Genomic DNA, 6,257 nt, shown 5'->3' with positions numbered 1-6,257 from the left:
TGGTGTCTTGCATGTGTGTCTTTTCTTAAAAATTTTCAAAAATAAGTTCTTGGAGTTCATCTTGACATTCAAAGTGTTCTTGGTGTTCATCTTAGCATTCAAAGTGTTCTTGCATACATCATGTGTTTTGATCTTGAATTTTCATGTGTTTGAGTCATTTTGATGTTTTCTCTCTCCTCATTAAAAATTCAAAAATAAAAAATATCTTTCCCTTATTCTTCTCATAAATTTCGAAAATTTGGTTTGACTTAGTAAAAAATTTTTAAAATTTAGTTGTTTCTTATTAGTCAAGTCAAAATTTTCAATTTAAAAATTCTATCTTTTCAAAATCTTTTTCAAAAATCAAATCTTTTTCATTTTTACTTTATTTTCGAAATCTTTTAAAAATTAACTTTCAAAATCTTTTCTCATTTTTATTTCATATTTTCGAAGTTAATGCTAATAATTAATGTGATTGATTAAAAAATTTCAAGTTGTTACTTGCCTATTAAGAAAAGTTTCAATCTTTAAATTTTAAAATCATATCTTTTAGTTTCTTGTTAGTCAAGTAATCAACTTTAATTTCAAAATAAAATATTTTTAAATTTCTTTTTCAAATATTTTTCAAAATAAATTCCAATCATATCTTTTTCAAAACTTAATTTCAAAATCTTTTCTAACTTCTTATCTTTTCAAAATTGATTTTCAAAATCTTTTTCAATTAACCACTTAACTTTTTGTTTGATTTTAAAAAGTTTTCTATTTCAATCATATCTTTTTCAAAACCACCTAACTACTTTTCTCTCTCTAATTTTCGAAAATTCCTCCCCTCTTTTTCAAAATTTCTTTTTTAATTAACTAATTGTTTTAAAATTCAATTTTATTTTATTCCTTGTTATAATTTTCGAATACCAACTAATAATTAAAATAAAAACAAAAATATTTTCTTTTTATTTTAATTTAAATTTCGAATTCTTCTCTCTGTCACCTCTTTCTATTTATTTATTTATTTACTAACACTCTTCTCTTCTTCTTATAATTCGACCCTCTCCCCCTCTCTGTGTTTGAATTATTCTCTTCTCATTCTTCTACTCTTCTTTTCTTTTCTTCTACTCACATAAAGGAATCTCTATACTGTGACATAGAGGATTTCTATTCTTTTCTGTTCTCTTCTTTTTCATATGAGCAGGAGCAAGGATAAGAACATTCTTGTTGAAGCTGATCCTGAACCTGAAAGGACTCTTAAGAGGAAACTAAGAGAAGTTAAAGCACAACCCTCTGGAGAGGACCTGACAGAAATTTTCGAAAAAGAAGGAGACATGGCTGAACCCAATAACAATGGTGGAGATGCAAGGAAGATGCTTGGTGACTTTATTGCACCCTCTTCTAACTTCTATGGAAGAAGCATCTCAATTCCTGCCATTGGAGTAAACAACTTTGAGCTTAAGCCTCAATTAGTTTCTCTAATGTAACAGAATTGCAAGTTTCATGGACTTCCATTGGAAGATCCCCATCAGTTCTTAGCTGAATTCTTGCAAATCTGTGACACTGTCAAGACCAATGGAGTTGATCCCGAGGTCTACAGGCTTATGCTTTTCCCTTTTGCTGTAAGAGACAGAGCTAGAACATGGTTGGATTCACAACCCAAGGAAAGCCTGAACTCTTAGGAAAAGCTGGTCAGTGCTTTCCTGGCCAAATTCTTTCCACCTCAAAAGATGAGCAAGCTTAGAGTAGAAATCCAAACCTTCAAACAGAAGGAAGGTGTGTCCCTCTATGAAGCATGGGAAAGATATAAGCAATTGATCAAAAGGTGTCCTACTGACATGCCTCCAGAATGGAGCATCATATGTATATTCTATGATGGTCTGTCTGAGTTGTCAAAAATGTCATTGGACCATTCTGCAGGAGGATCTCTTCATCTGAAAACCCCTGCAGAAGCTCAAGAACTCATTGAAATGGTTGCAAATAACCAGTTCACATACACCTCTGAGAGGAGTCCTGTGAACAATGGGACGCCTCAGAAGAAGGGAGTTCTTCAAATTGATACTCTGAATGCCATATTGGCTCAAAACAAAATATTGACTCAGCAAGTCAATATGATTTCTCAGAGTTTGAATGAATTGCAAGCTGCATCCAAAAGTACTAAAGAAGCATCTTCTGAAGAAGAAGCTTATGATCTTGAGAATCCTGCAATGGCAGAGGTGAATTACATGGGAGAACCCTATGGAAACACCTATAATCCTTCATGGAGAAATCATCCAAATTTCTCATAGAAGGACCAACAGAAGCCTCAACAAGGCTTCAATAATAATGGTGGAAGAAATAGGTTTAGCAATAGCAAGCCTTTTCCATCATCTTCTCAGCAACAGACAGAGAATTCTGAACAGAGCTATTCTAGCCTGGCAACCATAGTCTTTGATCTATCCAAGACCACACTAAGTTTCATGAATGAAACAAGGTTCTCCATTAGAAATTTGGAGGCACGGGTGGGTCAGCTGAGTAAGAAGATTACTGAAACTCCTCCCAGTACTCTCCCAAGCAATACAGAAGAAAATCCCAAGAGAGAGTGCAAGGCCATAACCATGACCAACATGGCCGACCCTGGAGAGAGTGAGGAGGACGTGAATCCCAGTGAGAAAAGCCTCATGGGACATCCTCTGGATAGAAAGGAGTTTTCCTTTGAGGAACCAAAGGAATCTGAGACTCATACAGAGACCATAGATATTCCATTGAACCTCCTTCTGCCATTCATGAGCTCTGATGAATATTCTTCCTCTGAAGAGGATGAGGACATCACTGAAGAGCAAGTTGCTAAATATATAGGAGCAATCATGAAGCTGAATGCCAAGTTATTTGGTGATAAGACTTGGGAGGATGAACCCCCTTGTTCACCAATGAACTGAATGCATTAATGAGGCAGACATTACCTCAGAAGAAACCGGATCCCAGAAAATTATTCATACCTTGTACCATAGGCACCATGACCTTTGAGAAGGCTCTGTGTGACCTGGGGTCAGGGATAAACCTCATGCCACTCTCTGTAATGGAGAAACTGGGAATCTTTGAGGTACAAGCTGCAAGAATCTCACTAGAAATGGCAGACAAATCAATGAAACAGGCTTATAGACTAGTAGAGGACGTGCTAGTGAAGGTTGAAGGCCTTTACATCCCTGCTGATTTCATAATCCTAGACACTGGGAAGGATGAGGATGAATCCATCATCCTTGGCAGACCCTTCCTAGCCACAGCAAAAGCTGTGATTGATGTTGACTGAGGAGAGTTGGTTCTTAAGTTGAATGAGGACTACCTTGTATTCAAGACTCAAGGTTCTCCTTCTATAACCATGGAGAGAAAGCATGAAAAGCTTCTCTCAATACAGAGTCAAACAAAACCCCACATTCAAACTCTAAGTTTGGTGTTGGAAGGCCACATTCAAACTCAAAGTTTGCTGTTGGGAGGCCACAACCAAACTCTAAGTTTGGTGTTGAGAGGCCCCAACCTTGCTCTGATTATCTGTGAGGCTCCATGAGAGCTCACTGTCAAGCTATTTACATTAAAGAAGCGCTTATTGGGAGGTAACCCAATGTTATTTAATTATATCTATTTATTTTCCATTGTTATTTTATGTTTTCTTTAGGTTGATGATCATGTGAAGTCACAAAAATAACTAAAAAATCAAAAACAGAATGAAAAACAGCATTAAAAACAGCTCACCCTTGAGGAAGAGCTTACTGGCGTTTAAACGCCAGTAATAAGCATCAGACTGGCGTTTAACGCCAGAAAGAAGCATCAAGCTGGCGTTAAACACCAGAAACAAGCTACAGTCTGGCGTTTAAGGCCAGAAACAAGCACCAACTTGGCGTTAAACGCCAATAAAGGGAGAAAAGCTGGCGTTTAACGCCAGAAACAAGCAGCAGTCTGGCGTTAAACGCCAGGATTGCACTCTAAGGGCATTTACATGCCTAAATGGAGCAGGGATGATAAGTCCTTGACCCCTCAGGATCTGTGGACCCTACAGAATCCCCACCTACCCCACCTCTCCCTCTCTCTTCCCCAAATACCCTTTACCAATCACCTCCATATCTCTTCCCCAAATACCCTTCACCAATCACATCCATCCACTATTCCCCAAAAACCCCACCTACCTCAAAATTCAACATCCTTTCCCTCCCAAACCCAACCCTAATACACGAAACCTAACCCTCCCCCCACCCCTATATAAACCCCTCACCACTCCTTCATTTTTACACATTACAACCACTACTTCTACCCCTTGGCCGAACCACATATCTCCCTCCATCTCCTCCATTTTCTTCTTCTTCTACTACTTTCTTTCTTTTTTTGCTTGAGGACGATCAAATCTTTTAAGTTTGGTGTGGTAAAAGCATTGCTTGTTGTTTTTCCATAACCATTAATGGCACCTAAGGCCAGAGAAACCTCAAGAAAGAGGAAAGGGAAGGCAATTGCTTCCACCTCTGAGTCATGGGAGATGGAGAGATTTATCTCAAAGGTCCATCAAGACCACTTCTATGAAGTTGTAGGCAAGAAGACATCCTCATTGAAGAGGACAAGCCCATCACTAAAAAAAGGATGGAGCAAACAAGAGAGCCCACTCATGGACCTCAACAAGAGCATGAGGAAATTCCTCATCATGAAATCCCTGAGATGCCTCAAGGGATGCACTTTCCTCCACAAAACTATTGGGAGCAAATTAACACCTCCCCAGGAGAATTAAGTTCCAACATGGGACAACTAAGGGTGGAGCACCAAGAGCATTGCATCCTCTTCCATGAATTTAGAGAAGATCAAACAGCTATGAGGGAGGAGCAACAAAGTCAAGGAAGAGACATAGAGGAGCTCAAGCGTTCCATTGGATCTTCAAGAGGAAGAACTAGCCGCCATCACTAAGGTGGACCCGTTCCTTAATCTCCTTGCTCTTATCTTTCTGTTTTTCAAAAATTATACTTTATGTTTTATTTATGTTTGTGTCTTATTACATGATCAATAGTGTCTAGTGTCTATGTCTTAAAGCTATGAATGTCCTATGAATCCATCACTTCTCTTAAATGAAAAATGTTTTTAATCACAAAAGAACAAGAAGTACATGATTTCGAATTCATCCTTGAAATTAGTTTAATTATTTTGATATGGTGACAATACTTTTTGTTTTCTGAATGAATGCTTGAACAGTGCATATGTCTTTTGAATTTGTTGTTTATGAATGTTAAAATTGTTGGTTCTTGAAAGAATGATGAAAAAGGAGAAATGTTATTGATAGTATGAAAAATCATAAAATTGATTCTTGAAGCAAGAAAAAGTAGTGAAAAACAAGGCTTGCAAAAAAAATGGTAAAAATAAAAGAAAAAAGAAGAAAGAAAAAGAAAAAGCAAGCAGAAAAAGCCAAGAGCTCTTTAAACCAAAAGGCAAGAGCAAAAAGCCAGTAACCCTTTAAACTAAAAGGCAAGGGTAAAAAGGATCCAAGGCTTTGAGCATTAATGGATAGGAGGGCCCAAAGGAATAAAATCCTGGCCTAAGCGGCTAAACCAAACTGTCCCTAACCATGTGCTTGTGGCGTGAAGGTGTCAAGTGAAAAGCTTGAGACTGAGCGGTTAAAGTCGTGATCTAAAGCAAAAAGAGTGTGCTTAAGAACCCTGGACACCTCTAATTGGGGACTCAAGCAAAGCTGAGTCACAATCTGAAAAGGTTCACCCAGTTATGTGTCTGTGGCATTTATGTATCCGATGGTAATACTGGAAAACAAAGTGCTTAGGGCCTCGGCCAAGACTCATAAAGTAGCTGTGTTCAAGAATCAACATACTGAACTAGGAGAATCAATAACACTATCTAAATTCTGAGTTCCTATAGATGCCGACCATTCTGAACTTCAAAGGATAAAGTGAGATGCCGAAACTGTTTAGAGGAGAAAAGCTACTAGTCCCGCTCATCTAATTGGAGCTAAGTTTCATTGATATTTTGGGATTTATAGTATATTATCTTCTTTTTATCCTATTTGATTTTCAGTTACTTGGGGACAAGCAACAATTTAAGTTTGGTGTTGTGATGAGCGGATAATTTATACGCTTTTTGGCATTGTTTTTACATAGTTTTCAGTATGTTTTAGTTAGTTTTTATTATGTTTTTATTAGTTTTTATGCAAAATTCACATTTCTGGACTTTAATATGAGTTTGTGTGTTTTTCTGTGATTTCAGGTATTTTCTGGCTGAAATTGAGGGACCTGAGCAAAAATCTGATTCAGAGGCTGAAAAAGGACTGCAGA

General features: G+C 37.4%; 1 non-coding gene across 1 annotated transcript; it reads right to left on the bottom strand.

Moving 5' to 3' along the window:
• Window positions 1-1,700: 1,700 nt before the first annotated feature.
• Window positions 1,701-1,804, bottom strand: LOC112745303 (small nucleolar RNA R71). Its single transcript, XR_003173239.1, has one exon. It is a non-coding gene; the product is annotated as a small nucleolar RNA R71 (small nucleolar RNA).
• Window positions 1,805-6,257: the final 4,453 nt, after the last annotated feature.

The sequence above is a fragment of the Arachis hypogaea genome, chromosome 14 (genome assembly GCF_003086295.3).
Source record: "Arachis hypogaea cultivar Tifrunner chromosome 14, arahy.Tifrunner.gnm2.J5K5, whole genome shotgun sequence".
NCBI classification, from domain to species: Eukaryota; Viridiplantae; Streptophyta; class Magnoliopsida; order Fabales; family Fabaceae; genus Arachis; species Arachis hypogaea.
The sequence above is the reverse complement of the archived record's forward strand: the minus strand, read 5'-3'. Positions and strand labels throughout refer to the sequence as shown.